Here is a 17,527-nt window from a genome sequence, read left to right on the forward strand (position 1 = left end):
TGTTGCTTTTCTTTTTGATATTTCCCCCTTATTTTGCTGAAGCATATTGTATCTGTATTTAATATTGATACAATATGTATCTGTAAATAATATTGTATGTTTATTATTTATAATAATGAATACCACCATAGTTCTCATTTCTACAACGTATCATGCTGTCATTGCATACTTGGAAATGATATTGTAATCTTTCTTACCAGAACATATGCTCTGTGAAAGGAGGGACTGTTTCTCAATTACTTACTCCTCTCTCTCTAGTTCTGAGCACAGTGACAAACACAGAGCAGACATTAAATTAGTATTTAATTAGCATTCAATAAATGCAGACTAGTGTGTGTATCTGTGTTTGCATGTGTGTGTATGTACATGTGCATGCATGCACACACACATACCAAGATGACCCTGGGTGTTTTAATAAGAACATCTTCCAAGTTGAATGCTTTCTGAGGAAATTTACCTGTAATACAGATATCATTTCACATATTACTCCCCTTCATTTGCACTAACAAATGTCTCCTCTTGCTCTTTTGTGCTAGTTCAGTCTCCAGCTACATCCACTTGGAGTTTCACTGTTCAAGGGTTTCATTACCACTTTGGTGTGAATCTACTTAATAAACATTTTCTTTCTTTTGTTCCTTAGAGCTATCCTGTGAGGCACCCAGAACAGCTATTATTACTATTTTAATTTACAAATAAGGAAAGTGAGATTCAGAAAAAATGTAATGCATTGTGATGTCAGTGGTAGTTAAGAACTCGAATTTGCAGCTTGTTACTCTTAGTCCAGTACTCCTACTATTAAGACATGCTGGTATTTAAAAATGTAAAGTGGTTAGTAATGGACTGAACTTGAATAATACACTAATGGAAACATCAACTGAATTTCTTCTTATAGCTATAGTTTTGAAACCGCATAATATTGCTCAAGCGACAAATTAAATGTAGAGTTTTCTGCTTTAGTTCAGTCTTACGGATTATGATTAGAGGCATAAAAAATTACCAGTATTACTGAAAGAATTTCTGACTTTAGACATAACCTGTTTTAGTATTGTAAGCTATTTTTGATATTTGATCTTTATTGTATAAAATTTGACTCTGTATTTCTGGCCCCTATATCACTTAATGGTCTCTGGGTGTGTGCCTCAGGGCCCCTCCCTCAAATCCTTGTGGTTTAGAAAACCAAAAGTGGCATCTCGTTTTCTCTACTTAAAGACCTTCTTCATCATTTTGAAATTCTGATGACATTTATTGGGTACAACCATGAAAAGGAGAATGGCCATATGCTTTTAGTTTGCCAAGGTATTACCCAAAGCAGGTGTTCAGTATGCAAAGAGATACTTTTAAAGTGCCAACATTGTCATTTTTAATTAGTGGACATTCTTTGTCAGGAAAGTAAAGTTTCACATTTCTTTGGGTGTGAAGTTGCATATTAAAATGTTTTAGTTTCTTCTGAAAAACAAAAAAAAAATCCATTTTAGGAATAAAACTTAGGAATAACTTAAGCTTCAATTTCTGATACTCAGATTATTGTTTGGGAACAAGTCATCATTGTATTAAATCTGTTTCTCATCACAAAGGGAGTATCTATTACCTGAATAAATACTTTTAAGGTATTTTTGCATATAATGTAAGTCATGCCCTTACCATGAGCCAGGGTACCACACATTAACAGATTATTCAGAGGAGCTCAGAAACAGCAATGATTAAGAAATTTTAAGTAGATTTGTAGCACAGTAATGGGTTTTTAATCCTTTAATTTTACTTACCATCTCTACAAAGAAGTTTTGAGATTGACTTTGACTTCACGTATTTTCATATTTTCAAAATTACAGAAATGGATCTTTTTTGCTAGTCGAACATCCAGAATTAAAGTGAGCGGCTCATGAAACAGGCAAAGAAAACACAGTGAATCAATCAACTTAGTATTAAATCTTGTGGGTAAAAAGCCAGTACTAAGCAAGTGGCCACCAGGAATTTGATTGTTCCCACTCATAATGGAATTTGGAAAGGGCTACTAATCACATAGTTTTGCCTTCCCTGAGCTCCAGCATATTGATTGTAACAGTCAGGTAACTTTATCCTCTGTAACCACCATAGCTCATGCTAATTTAGTTAGTCTTCATCTTCTCTGTGGTTTGATCTTTCTTGTCTCAGTAAAATTATTCCATTCTGTGTTCTCTCACATGAGTCATTTCCATTTCTAAAATCAATATCTCTCAATGGTATTTTGCTTCCAGAAAGATGGAATAGATATATTCCTGCTAAATCCAACTGAAAACCTTGAAAATTATATGTAAAACAAACCCAAGAAGACCTGAAAAGTGTAAAGAAGAAGGAAAACTAGCTAAGGAACTGGAGGACCAAAGAATGGCATGGTGGTAAGTTTTCTATGTTTTTGTTTTTGCCTCATATGTTTCTGACGTGGAGATACAGAAGCTGGAAAAATCCCAGAAATGCCAGAGGATGCAAAAACAAAAATCCTTAACAAAAGCCTACTGGCTCTAGCCAAAGTTTCAGGAAAGGCATACTAGCAAGAAAGAAAGCTTCTATATAATAACTCTTCCACCCTGACCAAATACCACAGAAAAAATCTGTAGCCCAGTCCCACCTTAGCTAGCAAAAGCTAAATGACGAGCATAAAGTTTCATTCTTTTCAGACTATAAAGAGGGGTCTCAGACTCTCTCCAGGGTGATGTCAGAGAAGACTGCATAGGAAGTTGTAACTTTGTTCTCTGCTAAGGGTAATGAGTCACACTTGTGGCTTCTATTGTGTCAGTGAATACACCTGAGGAGTTTTGCTTTTCACCACCACCTAGTAATGAAGAAGAATGCCTCTACCGCTTTCTGGTGGTGGTAGAAAAGGCCTAGAAGAGAGTCTGGACTTTCATCATTGCCCAGTTTCCCCTCCCTGTGGTGTCAGTGGAGTTCACACGGGGAGCAGTAATAGAAGCATGCCAGTATGATATCAGCAAACCTCTAGTGGGGACATGAAAATCCCTCACTTGTCCAACAGTAACAAGGAGCTTTTCTCCCCTTTGACTATTAATAAAGGATAAGTAGGGAACTTGAAATTTTATCTTCACTTCCCTTCTGTCCCTGTAGAGGAAACCAAGTGAGTAGATTTACATAGGATCCGGTCTCATAGTTCTAAAGGGTTCAGGTTTTGAGAGAACATCACATGTCACAAAATGGCCAGGAATATTTCTAACTGAATAAAGAAAGACAATCAAGATATGTCAACACCAGTACAATGTAGATACTAGAATTATGTGACAAATCATTTAAAAAATGCTTCTGCAAGTAATTACAAATAAACTGGAAATAAATTAAAAGAGAAAAGTTTTAGTAAAGAAATAGGAGATAAAATAAGAGTGAAATGGGAATTTTAAAACTAAAAAATACACTAACCAAAATAGAAAACTCAGTGGATTAGCTCAGCAGCAGAATAATGAGGACAGAAGGATGAGTAAGTAAACAGGGTTAGAGTTCCAGAAGGAAAGAACAAAGAAGGTAGGGCTAAAAAAATATGCAAACAAATGACCAAAGCTTCCCAAATTTAGCAAAATACATAAACTTACAGATTCAAGAAGCTTAGAAAAACCCAGACAATATAAACCCAAAAAAGTGTGCATGAAGATATATCATACTCAAACTTGTAAAAACTAAAGGCAAATACAAATGATGGAAGCAACTAGGGAGAAATGACATTTTGGCTATAGGAGTAAAACAGTTTGAATGATACTAACTTTTCAATCAGAAATCAGTACTTCAGCATTTTTTAAGTGCTAAAAGAAAATAACTGTCAGTTCAAAATTCTAAATACCATTTACATTTCAATTAAGAATCAAAGCTAAATGACATTCTCTGATGAAGGAAAGCTAAGAGAATTTATCACTGGCAGACATATTCTACAAGAATGACTAAAGGAAATTATCTTTGTTAGTTAGCATAGGCTATTAATATACCATGGTCTGGATGGCTTAAACAACCGACATATTTTCTCACTATTCTGGAGGCTAGAGGTCTTGGAAAAAGACACCAGCCTGGTTGGTTCTGGTGAGGTTTCTCTTTCCTTCTTGTAGACAGTTGCCATATTGTTGTGTGCTCAGATAATCTCTGTGTGTGTGTGTGTGTGTGTGTGTGTGTGTGTGTGCGTGCACACACAAAAAGAGAAAGAGACAGAGAGAGGGCGGGAGAGGCAGAGAGACAGTTTTCTAATCTGTCTTCTTATAAGCACACTAATCCTATTGTATGAGTGCCCTACCTTTGTAACTTTACTTAACCTTAATTACCTCCTTATAGCTCTGTCTTCAAATACAGTCACATTGGTGGTTAGGATCTCAATATATAAATTTTGAGGGGACATAATTCAGTGAGAATTCACTTCAAAATTGGGTCAGAATTTATCATTGACTAAACAGAAACAAAATGATAAAAAAAGGAATTTTGAAATATCAGAAAGAAACAAGAAACAGCAAAAATATGGATAAGCAAGAGACTTACTCATATTTTCTTCTCTTCTTGGGTTTTCTAAGTCATGATTGACAGTTGAGGCAAAAATTATGACACTGTCTGATGTGATTCTAATTGCTTAGAATATATTAAAGACAGTTATTTTATAAATGAAAGAGGAAAAAAAGATGTGAAGAGAGGGAAGCTTTAAAGCTTCACTTTAACTGGTAAAATGTAAACATCAGTAGACCATAATAAATTTTGTACATATAATATAATTATATATATAATAATATATATAATATATGTACATATAATGTAATTATATATAATATATAACATAATTATGTAATATACATCATATATAATTATGTAATATACATCATATATAATTATATAATATACATTATATATAATTATATAATATAATGTCTTGAGGAATCACTGAAAATGCTATAACAAGAGATATATAAAAATTATTGTACATACATCAAAATGAAATTCTAAAAATATTGTCACATTGCTCATAATAAGGCAGGAAAAAAGAAAACAGGAACCAGGACAAAGAGAAAAGAGAAGGAGCAAAATAAGACTTAGATGGTAGACTTAAATGCCAACATGTTAATAATTACATTAAAAGTAAATAATCTAAATACGCACATTAAAAGGCAAAGATTTATAGGGTGGATTAAAAATATGTGACTGAGCTATATGCTATAAAAACTCACTTCAAATATAATATAGATAAATTAAAAATAAAAGGATGGAAAAGATATGCCATGCAAATATTATTTTAAAAAGGCAGGAGTGGCTAGATTATTGTAAAATTAAGGAGACTTCAGAACAAAGAAAATTACCAGAGACAAAGAAGTACATTACATAATGATAAAAGGTATACAAGTCAAACAATAGAAGTACAAGATATGTGAAACAAAAGCTGATATAATTAAAAAGATGGGAGAAAAAGACAAAGACCATAGTTTTGTTGGAGATTTCAGCACCTTTCTATCAACAATTGATAGACTATTTAGACAGAAAAATTAGCAAAGATGTGGAAGAACTTAACACGAATAGCTGTAAGTATCTAATCAACATTTAAGGAACATTTTACTCTTTAAAGAGCAAAATAAACATTTCTTCTAAGTACCCATGGAAAATATACCAAGATAGATCATATCTTGGGCTATAAAGCAGACCTAGACAAATTTTTTGAAAATTGAAATCATACAAGGAGTGTTCTGTAATCACAATAGAATCAAACTGGAAACCAGTATCAGAAAGTTAATAGGAAGATCTCCAAACACTTTGAAATGAAATAATGCATTTCTTTTTTTTTTTTGAGACGGAGTCTCGCTCTGTCGCCCAGGCGTGCAATGGCGTTATCTCGGCTCACTGCAAGCTCCACCTCCCAGGTTCACACCACTCTCCTGCCTCAGCCTCCCTAGTAACTGGGACTGCAGGCGCCTACATAATCCCTGGATTAAAGAGGAAGTTTCAAGGAAAATAAAAAGGACATTCAAAGAATTATAAATGAATATATAAACATATAAAGTTTTTCAGGACACAGCAAAATTAGTTCCAAGAGGGTTTTTTTTTTTCCTTTTTTTTTTTTTTAAGACCATGTCACTCTTTCACCCAGACTGGAGTGCAGTGGCATGATCACAGCTCACTGCAGCCTCACTGCTCAGGTCTCAAGGGTTCCTCCTGCCTCAGTCCCTCAAGAAGCTTGGACTAGAGCTGCATGCCACCATGTGCAGCTAATGAAAAAGTATTTTGTAGAGACAGGGTGTCACTGTAGTGTCTAGGTTGGTCTCAAATTTCTGGCCTCAAGTGATCCTCCCATTTTGGTCTCCTAACATGCTAGGTTTACAGGCATAAGCCAACACACCCGACCCCAAAAGGAAATTTCTAGTACTAAATACATACATTAGAAAATAAGTTCCAAATTAATCATCTAATCTCTGACTTCAAGAATCTAAGAACAAAATAAATCCAAAGCGAGCAGAAGGAAGAAAATATTAAAGATAATAGTTTAAATCAATGAATTTGAAAACAGAAAAGCAATAAAAAATCAAAATAAGCAAAGAACTAGCTCCTTGAAAAATAAGTAAAATTTAAAAAGCATCAAAATTGACTGAAAAAGAGGTCACAAGTTGCCAATATTGGGAGTGATACTGCTACAGCCATTACAGAGCTCAAAAGGATAATAAGAAAATACTATCAACTCCCCAAACATGTTTGTTAACTTTGATAAAAATTGGCTAGTTTTTCAAAAAGCACAAAATGTGACAACTCACCCAATATGTAGTAGATAATTTGAATAGCCCTATACTTGTTAATAAAATTAAATTATAGCTAAGTCAAATTTGAAAAACTACTAAAAAGAAATCTCCAGGCACAGATGGTTACCTGTATAATTGTACTAAATCTTTAAATAGCTAACACCAATTTTATGTAATCTCTTCCAGAAAAAATAAGTATACAGTTCCCAATTCTTTTTATGATGTTTATATCACCCTGATACCAAAAACTAAGAAAGAAACAAAAAAGAAAATTACCGATCAATGTCTCTCAGAAATATAGGCATGTAATAAACTTTATTAAAATATTATTAAATAGAATTCAGTAATGTAGAAAAAATATACATCATGATCACATGGGATTTATTCCAATGATTTGAGGCTACTTCAATATTTGACAGCCAATGTAATCCACTGTGTTAACACTCACAAGGAGAAAAAATCACAGGTTCATATTCATTAATACAGCCAAAGCATTTGATAAAATACAACACCCACTGATAATAACTTTCAGAAATATAACAATAGAGGGACTCTACCCTTGCTAAAGAGTATCTACAAATAGCTTATATATAACATCATACTTAATGGTAAAATACTATATTTTTTACATCTAAGATTAGAAACTGACAAGGATGTTCACTTTCACCACCAGTATCGCACATAGTGCTAGAAAATCTAGCTGATACAGTAAAATGAGCAAAGCAAATAATAGGCATGCAGACAGGAAAAGAAGAAATAAAATGGTCCTTATTTGCAAATTACATGATGGTCTATATGGAAAATCCCAAGTGATCTTCCGCTGCCCCATAAAAGAGACCAAAAACTCATAGAACTAATAAATGAGTTCAAAGTCACAGAATTAAAAAAGACGGAAATCAATTATATTTCTGCATATTAGCAATAAACACATGGATTAAAAATACAGTGCCATTACAAATGCTCAGAAAACAAAATGAAATAGGTGTAAATTGAACAAAACATCTATAGGACTTACATGCTAAAAACTATAAAACACTGATGAAAGAAATCAGTGACTATCTAAATAAATGGAGAGACATAATCTGCTTAATGGATTCATAGGCTCGTGTGTTTGTGGACTGGAAAGCTCAACATAGTGAAGATGTCAGTTCTCCCCATATTGATATACAGTTTAAACACAATTTCTACCAAAATCCCGATAATATTTCTTTTAGGTTCAGGGGAACATGTGCAGATTTGTTATATAGGTAAATTGAATGTCACAAGGCTTGGCATAGAGATTATTTCATCACCTAGGTAATAAGCATAGTACCTGATAGGTAGTTCTTTAATCCCCACCCTCCTTTCTTCCTCCACATCAATATTAATCCCAGCCCTTCTTCCACAAACACTGATTCGGCAGCAATTCACAGGTTAATTTCCTTTGTGAGTAATCCAAAACTAATTAAAGCGCTCCTGTACCTTGAGGGAATGTGAAACCAGAGTTACCAAAGCTGGTAGGGATATTTGGGACACCCTTGCACTAGAGACCGTGACCCCACTGTAGCACCATACAATCAGGAAGAGACACTTTAGCTCCCAGATTGATCTTAGGGAAGCAAGGTGTTTGTTCAAGTGTCCAGCACCCCAACTTTTTTGAGTGGGTTCCACAGAGAACCAACTTATATCTTCCCAGTCTTGGAGCTCTGACAGGTTCTATGCAGTCTATCCAGCTGGGGGAGAAAGGAGGCAGTGGCTTCAGATGGTAGACACCATTAATCCCACCCCCAACTTCTCAGCATAGAGCAAAGGGCAAAAATAAAATCTTAGCTCTCAGCTTCCATATGGAGAGAGAAAGAGTTCATCCATGTTCCCAGTACCCAAGAGTCACCAGGGATTGCCAAAAATAATAGCTAATATTAAAGCTCTGCTGAGGCCGGCACAATCAAGTTGCCTTGGGAAGAATGGAGGTTGGTGGCTTGAGCTGATAGATGCTGTAGCTTCTCCCTGGCTCAGCACAGAGTGAGCAGACAATTACCACAGCTGCCTTCCCTCCCTGTGGAGGAAAGAGTGGGTAGAGGCTCCCAGAATCTCTGGTTAGGGTTGTTTATCAGGGTCTTCTTCAGAATGAGGTCAGTCTGTAAGACTGGAACAGTTGCCTGCTGTGTCTAATGGACAGACACCAACACAGAGTCAAGTAAATCAAAGAACTAGGCAAATGATACTCAAACAACAACAAAAAAGAAGGAACAGGGAGCAAGATACATCTCCAGAAACTAATGCTAATGAAATGTAGTTATATAATTTACCTGACATAGAATCAATTTAATTAATAATAAAGATGCCCACTGAGATTGAGAGAACAATGCATTAATAAAGTGAAAATTTCAATAAAGAGATATAAAATACAAAAGAGTTCCAACAGAAATCATGGAGTTGAAGAATATAATAACTGAATGGAAAAAGTCACTAGAGCAGTTCAACCACAGACTATTTCAAACAGAATAAAGCCTCAGCAAATGCAAAGACAGATAGTTGGATATTATTTAGTCAGAGGAAGAAAAGTAAAACAATGAAACATAGTGAAACAATTTTTAAAGATTTAAAGAACATCATCTAAATGCATGCATTATGAAAGTCCTCAGAAAAAAAGAGAGGAGAAAGATCAGAAAGCATATTCAAAGTAGTGGCTGAAAACTTCTCAAATCTGAGGAAGGAAATGATTATCTATATCCACGGCTATAAGAAGACCCTAAATAGATGGAACCAAAAAACTCCACAGAGACACATAACAATCAGATTGTAAGAAGTCAAAAACAGAATTTTGAAAGCAGCGAGAAAAAAAGGAAATTTTTATGAATAAGAGAATCTCCATATATACAAAATCAATCCAAAATGGCTACATACTAGGGTAGTACACATATAATATTTTTGAAATAGTAAAATGTATAACAACGGAGAACAGATTAGTGATTTTCATGAGTTACACAATGGCAGAGGGAATGTGGTTATGAAGAGGCACCATGAGAAATCATTGTAGTAAAGAAAATATTTGGTAACTTAATTGTGCCAATGTCATATTGTGGTTATGATATTGAACTACAGTTTTTCAAGGTGTTATTATTACAGGAATATGGACAAAGGGTACATGGGGTGTTTCTATTATTATTTTCAACTGCATGTCAATGTATAATTTTTTAAAAATAAGTTTAGTTTTAAAAAGTCATTGTAACTTATGGTAATATGTGGTTGTCTAAGTCCATTTCGTACTGTTATAACAAAATACCTGTGACTTGATAATTTACAGAAACCAGAAATTTTTTTCTCACATTTCTGGAGGCTGGAAAGTCCAAGATCAAGCCATAGGCTTGATATGATGAGAGACTTCTTGCTGTGACTTTTCATGGCAGAAGGAGAAGGGCAGAAAAGGGGGACAGATGCTGTTCTTCATATGGCAAAATAGCAAAAGAGTCAGAATGGACTTTCACAAGGCCTTTCCATAGCAGCATTAATTAATTCATGAGGGCAGACCTGTTCTGACCTAAATACCTTCTATGAAGCTCCATCTCTCAGTTTTGTTGCATTGGAGGCTAAGTTTCAATGTATATCTTTAGAGGAAAAAAAACATTCAAACCAAAGCAATGGTTAAAATATAATAATTAAAAATAAATCAGAATGCTATGAGCACAGAGCCACATATGTTTGTTCAGGACTCAATACTCAGTTTTTAGTAGAATGCTTATATAAGTTGTCAAATTAGTATTTGAGTATAATGAACAAATACACGAATCTACAAGACATCCTGAAACAACCGATGACCTATTTCATGTGTCTATTTGCTTGGTCCTGCATTTCTCCTATTTCATCATGTTGCATATGTGCCCAGTGTCCTCACATTTTTTAGATGATAATAATATGTTATTTTACATTGCTTCTTTTATTAAAAATATGATATATCTCAGGTAACAACCATCTAGATTCTAAAATGTATGCTGCTAGATGGCAGACATTTTGCGTTTTATTTACTGCTATATCATCTGGTATCTAGAAAATGGTGCATTCTAGGAGTATAATGCATTTGTTACATTCATTATATTTACTGAGTATAAAGAATTTATCAATGTGTGGATTAATTATTGAACACTCCTCTTGTTGCACATCTGCGTGATTTTTATTTCATTCCTCCATTTTCTACTTTTGTGTTCTTTGTTAAAGAGCAAGATCAGTGACATATGTGGTCATGAAGCTTCCATATTTATGGAGTATAATGATGAATAAACATAAAACCAAAAATACCATAGTAAGTGCTTTGATGTACACAATGCCTATAATACAAGACATGTAACTTGGATTTTGAAGTCAGATGAGTTGTTTAAAGGAAATGACATTTGTAGCCAAAGAAAATGGAAGGATGGTTTTTGTGGAGGGGCCCAGCATAAACTGTGCACCTGTTTAGCCAATAAAATGCATATGTTAAATTAAAACCATGTAATTATAATGATTATGTCTATTAAATTTGGAAGACATATTCAGACTTTGTATTAGTCTGTTCTCATACTGCTATAAAGACATATCCAAGACTGCGTAATTTATAAAGAACAGACGTTTAACTTACTCAAAGTTCTGCATGACTGGGGAGGGAGGCTTCAGGAAACTCACAATCATAGCAGAAAGTGAGAGAGAAACAAAGTCACATCTGACATGGAGGCAGGCAAGAGAAAGTGTGAACAAGTGAAGAGGGATGAGCCCCTTATAACATCATTGAATCACATGAGAACTCACTATCATGAGAACAGCATGGGGGAAACCATTCCCCTCATCCAATCACCTCTCACCAGGTCCTGCCCTTGATGCATGGGGATTGTGGGGATTACAACTTGAGATGAGAATTTGGTGGGGACACAGAGCCAAACCATATCATTCCATCCCTGGCCCTTCCCAAATCTCATGTCCTCACATTTGAAAGCCAATCGTGCCTCCCCAAGAGTCCCCAAAAGTCTTAAGTCATTTCAGCATTAACTCAAAAGTCCACAGTCCAAAGTCTCATCTGAGTCAAGGCAAGTCCCTTCCACCTATGAGCCTGTAAAATAAAAAACAAGTTGGTTACTTCCAAGACACAGTGGGGTACAGGCATTGGCTAAATGTTCCTATTCCAAATGGGAGAGGCCAAAACAAAGGGATTATAGGGCTCATGTTAGCCTGAAACCAGGCATGGCAGTAATTAAATCTTTTTTTTTTTTGAAGGAAAATTTGTATTTTAATTATTTTTATGTACAGAAAACTCAACAGTGTACATTTAACCCAGCTTAGTGGCAAGTTCTTTAGCCTTTGCCTTTTCGAGCTTGGCGATACGAGCCACAGACTTGGGACCCAGGACATTGCCGCCCCAGGGATGGCGGATCTCATCGTATCTGTCGTTGTAATTGGTCCTGATAGCTTCCACCAGCTTAGCCAAAGCGCCTTTGTCTTCCGAGTTCACCTGTGTGAAGGCGACAGTGGTGCAGGTCTTCCTGTGGACTAGACGGCCCAGTCTGGCCTTCCCCTTGATAATGCAGTAAGGGACCCCCATTTTACGACACAGGGCAGGCAAGAAGACAACCAGCTCGATGGGATCCACGTCATGTGCAGTCACCACCAGCTGAGCCTTCTTGTTCTCCACCAAGGTGGTGATGGTGTTAACTCCTGCTCGAAGGACAGGTGGTCTCTTAGTGGGGACATCCCCTTTGCCAGCAGCTTTCTTCTCGGCCCGGGCCAACAGCCTCTGCTTCTTCTCTTGCTTTGTCTCTGGTCTGTACTTGTGGGCCAGCTTAAGCAGCTGAGTAGCTGTTTGGCGGTCCAGGGCCTGGGTGAACTGGTTAATAGCAGGAGGCACTTTCAGCCGCTTATAGAGGATGGCTCTCTGCCGCTGCAACCTGATATAGCGAGGCCATTTCACAAAGCGGGTGAGGTCTCTTTTGGGCTGGATGTCCTATCCAATGCCAAAATTCTTAGGTCTTTTGTCAAACAGGGGATTCACCACTTTCTTGGCCTCCTGCTTTTTCACGACAGCAGGGGCCGGAGCCACCTTCTTTCCCTTGGCCTTCTTTCCTTTTGGCATCTTGGGCGGCGGGAGGAGAGAGCAGTAATTAAATCTTAAAGCTTAAATTGATCTCCTTGACTTCATGTCTCACATCCAGGTCATGCTGATGCAAGAGGCGGGTTCCCATGGTCTTAGATAGCTCTGCCCCTATGGCTTTGCAGGGCACGGTCGCCCTCCCACCCAGCTGCTTTCATGGGCTGTCATGGAATGTCTGTGGCTTTCCAAGCTCACAATGCAAGCTGTCGGTGGATCTACCATTCTGGGGTCAGGAGGGAGGTGGCCCTCTTCTCACAGCTCTACTAGGCAGTGCTGCAGTGAGAACTCTGTGTGGTATCTCCAACCCCACATTTCCCTTATCCACTGTCCTAGCAGAGATTCTCCATGAGGGCTCCACTCCTGCAGAAAATTGCCTGGACATCCAGGCGTTTCCATACATCCTTAAATTTAGGCAGAGGTTCCCAAACCTCAATTCTTGTCATTTGTTTACCTGCAGGCCCAACACCACATGAAAGCTTCTGAGGTTTGGGGCTTGCACCCTCTGAAGCAATGGCTTGAGTTCTACATTCCCCCTTTTTAGTCATGGCTGGAGCTGGTGTGGCAATGGCTGGGACACAGAGAGCCAAGTTCCAAGGCTGCGCAGAGTGGCAGTGAGGCTCTGGGCCTGCTCCCAAGAAACAATTTTTCCCTCCTAGGCCTCCAGGCCTATGATGGGAGGGGCTGCTGTGATGTTCTCTGGTATGCCCTGGAGAGATTTTTTTCATGGTCTTGGCTATCAACTTTTGGTTCCTGGTTACTTAACGCAAATTTTTGCAACCAGCTTGAATTTCTTCTCAGAAAATAGGTTTTGCTTTTCTGCTGCATGGTCAGGTTGCACAATTGCCAAACTTGTATGCTTTACTTTCTCTTTAAACATAAGTTCCAATTTCAGACAATCTTTCTCAAGTTCAGAGTTCCACAGATCTCTAGGGCAGCAGCAAACTACTGACAGTCTCTTTGCTAAAGCATAGCAAGGGTCACCTTTGCTGCAGTTTCCAAGGAGTTCCTCATTTCCATCTGAGGCAACCTCAGCCTAGACTTCATTGTCGATATCACTATCAACATTTTGGTCAAAACCATTCAACAAGTATCTAGGAAGTTCTAAACTCTCCCACAAGTTCTTGTCTTCTTCTGAGCCCTCCAAACTGTTCCAACCTCTACCTGTTACCCAGTTCCAAAGTCGCTTCCACATTTTCAGGTATCTTTATAGCAGCACCCCGCTCTACCAGTACCAATTTATGGCGTAAGTCTCTTCTCACACTGCTATAAAGACCTACCTGAGACTGGGTGGTTAATAAAGGAAATAGATTTAACTTACTCACGGTTCCAAATGGCTGGGGAGGCCTCAGGAAACATACCATCATGGCAGAAAGAAGCAAGACGTGTCTTACATGGTGGCAGGTGACAGTGAGAACAAACAAGCAAAGGGGAAGATCCCTTTATAAAACCATCACATCTCACGTGAACTATCTTGCTATCGTGAGAACAGCATGAGGAAAGCTGCCCCCATAATCCAGTCACCTCTCACCAGGTCCGGCCCTGGGAATTACAATTTGAGATGAGATTTGGGTGGGCACATATAACCAAACCATATCATACCTCTTAAATACTTTTGAAGTATCAGAAGTTCCCAGGAATGTAGACTGTAAAGACCTGGAAATATGGCCTTAATTATTACTTATTAGTTAATCCAATGGTGTAATAACTATTTTTATTCAAATGAAGGTTTATGTCTTAATTTAAAAAGTGTGTAGCTTGACTGATTTTTTTCAACATTTATTTTTGGGATAAAATTTACTATTAAATGTGATAAAGATTTGACATGAAATTGGAGGTGCACATTATATACTCTTTCCTGGGAAAAATTTATGAATGTTATATTTATGTACACTTGAATATATAAAATGTTATATTTATGCACACTTGAATATATAAAAGTCTATAATTACCTTGAGCTTATTTCTGGATAAATTTGCTCAGTTGATCCAAAGTACCTGAGATTTTATTTTAGAAGCAATTATTTTATTGTTTTGATCACTCTCCCCTATTTTTGCCTTCTTTTATAGTTAATCAAGTCCTTGGTTCCAGTTAATTCCTTGGCAAATTTTATAAACTGAAATTTTTCTTCGCTTTGAAGCCAAAAGTAGTGAAAAACTCATATAAAACATTTGATTAGCTGAGGTTTGCAATAATTACACTAACAACAAGCATACCTTAGCACCTAGACTATTAAGAACAATTTTAAGGTAGCAAAAGTCTAATTTATGAATAAAAATGAGCAGAATCCAATAAATGCTACATCTTCTAGATAGTAATATTTTCCACAGAAATTCTATTTCAGAAAATCTATGATACCACTAATACATACTAGAAAGATATAACCATTTTACAATTAGTATTTTTATAATATAGAAAATTGTTCTCCGTACTTTCTATAGTCACATAATGGTGTGTTACTGATGACAATAAATAGCACTTTTGCTACTTTCCAAGGATGTTTTCTGTACAAATTGTAAGAAAAGGAGTCCAAAAAAAAAGAAAAAAAAAAGGAATTTGATCCATGTACTGTCACGATGTGTGGAAATGTAATAGAATCCTATAAATATTTTATCTCAAAGTATTTTCTAATTTTCCTTATGTCTTCTTTGACCCATTGACTAGGAGCATGTTGTTTAATTTCTACATATTTGTAAATTCCCAAAATTCCTTTTGTTTTCCCTTTATAATTTAATTCCTTTGGTGTTGAAGAATATATTTTGTATGTTTTCAACCTTTTTAATTTTTTGTGGTTTTAATGAAGTAATATACAGTTTATCTTAGAGAATATTACCTGTGTACTTTAGAAGACTGTGGATTCTTCTGTTGTGTATAGAGTGTTCCATAAAAATCTGTTAGCTCTAGTTGGCTTATAGGTTTGTTAAATCTTCTCCTTTAATTCCCTGTTGAAATTCTTCTTAGTTTATTTTTATTCATTATTGCAGCTGAGGCTATAGAAGTGTCCCATTATTCTTGTTGACGTGGCTATGTCTCCCTGTAGTATTGTCAATTTTGGCTCCATGTATTTTGGGACTCTGTTGTTAGATGCATATATGTTTATAATTGTTATGTCTTCCTGAAGGATTGACCCTTTTATCATTATAAAACATAGTTCTCTTTTTTTCTAATAATATTTTTCTTAAAGTCTATTTTGCTTGATATTAGTATCACCATTTCAGTTGTCTTTTGAGTGCTATTTTTATGATATAATTTTTCCATCTTTTTAACTTTCCACCTACCTATTTTTGAATCTTGAGTGTATTTCTTACAGACAAGATATAGTTGGATCATATTTCTAATTCATTCTGCCAATCTCTGCCAATTGTTTAGTATACTTTTGTTTAATGCAATATAGATATGGTTGGGTTTATATCTGCCATATATGTATATATATACACGTGTATATATATATACACACACATATATATATATATATGTAGGTGACTATTTTGGATTTTTTTGGTGCCTGTTGGATTTGTCATATATATATGCAGTTGCCTATTTTCAGGCCTCAACAATCACATATACAATTTTGGCCTGGAGCTGGACTCCTTATGTTCATGTGGATTTGAGTTGTTGACTAGTTTCCTTTCATTTGGTTCTGAAGGACTTGCTTCAGTATTTCATGTAGTACAGGTCTATTAGTGATGTATTTCTTTTTTAATTAATTTATTTTTTTGGTCTTGGGATATATATATGTATATAAATATATATTTAAACATATATATAATGTTTTTTGTTTCTTCATTACTCAATTACTGCCTTGTTTGTGTTAACTATATATTTGTATTGCACTATTTTAATTCATTTTGTTACTTTTGTTATATTATTTTGCATTATTTTCTTAATGGTTGTCCTGGGCGTAAAATTTACATCTTAACTAAGACAATGTATTTTAAATTATTGTCAATTTTAATGTCAACAATGTATTTTAAATTAATGCATACCAACTTCCAGTGGTATACAGAAATTTTACTCTAATATAGCTTTGTTCCCTTACAATTCTTCTTGCTATAGTTTTCATATGAATTACACCTTTATACATTAAGGCCAAAGAACACATATTCATGATTATTGCTTTATGCATTCACCTTTTAAATCAGGGAAAGTGTTAGAAACAAAAAAATACATTTATTACATCTGTTATATTTATCGATGTAGTTACTTTTACTAGTGGTCCTTTTTTTTTTTTTTTTTTCTTTTGAGACGGGGTCTCATTCTGTCACCCAGGCTGAAGTGCAATGGTGCAATCTCAGCTCACTGCAACCTCCACCTCCCAGGTTCAAGCAATTCTCCTGCCTCAGCCTCCTGAGCAGCTGAGACTACAGGTGCACACCACCACGCCCGACTAATTTTTGTATTTTTATTAGAGATGAGGTTTCACCATATTGGCCAGGCTGGTCTTGAACTCTTGACCTCATGATCCACCTGCCTCGGCCTCTCAAGGTGCTAGGATTACAGGCATGAACCACTGCACAAGCTAGTGCTCTTTATTCTTTTGAAGAAAGTTGAGCTGCTGGGTGTTCATGCTAATTAAGACAATAAACTAAACTACAAATACTAATTGAGCTGTTTTTCACTTACTGTGATAGTATCAGTAAGAAGCTAAATAGCAAAGAGTGCTGGCGTGCTGGCTCCCTCAATGTTCCCATTTCCCCCATGGAAT

At 36.0% G+C, this 17,527-nt stretch overlaps 1 long non-coding RNA gene and 1 pseudogene across 1 annotated transcript in view; one reads left to right on the top strand and one right to left on the bottom strand.

The window, feature by feature from the left end:
* The first annotated feature begins 2,233 nt into the window (after window positions 1–2,233).
* The window catches only part of LOC141409810 (uncharacterized), a 39,198-nt gene continuing 23,904 nt past the window's right edge, over window positions 2,234–17,527 (top strand). Inside the window, exon 1 of the long non-coding RNA XR_012432077.1 lies at window positions 2,234–2,375. This is a non-coding gene — a long non-coding RNA (uncharacterized lncRNA). The remainder of the gene's footprint in view (window positions 2,376–17,527) is intronic.
* Window positions 11,939–12,830, bottom strand: LOC102142955 (large ribosomal subunit protein eL8 pseudogene; annotated as a pseudogene).

The sequence above is a fragment of the Macaca fascicularis genome, chromosome 3 (assembly GCF_037993035.2).
Source record: "Macaca fascicularis isolate 582-1 chromosome 3, T2T-MFA8v1.1".
Lineage (NCBI taxonomy): Eukaryota > Metazoa > Chordata > Mammalia > Primates > Cercopithecidae > Macaca > Macaca fascicularis.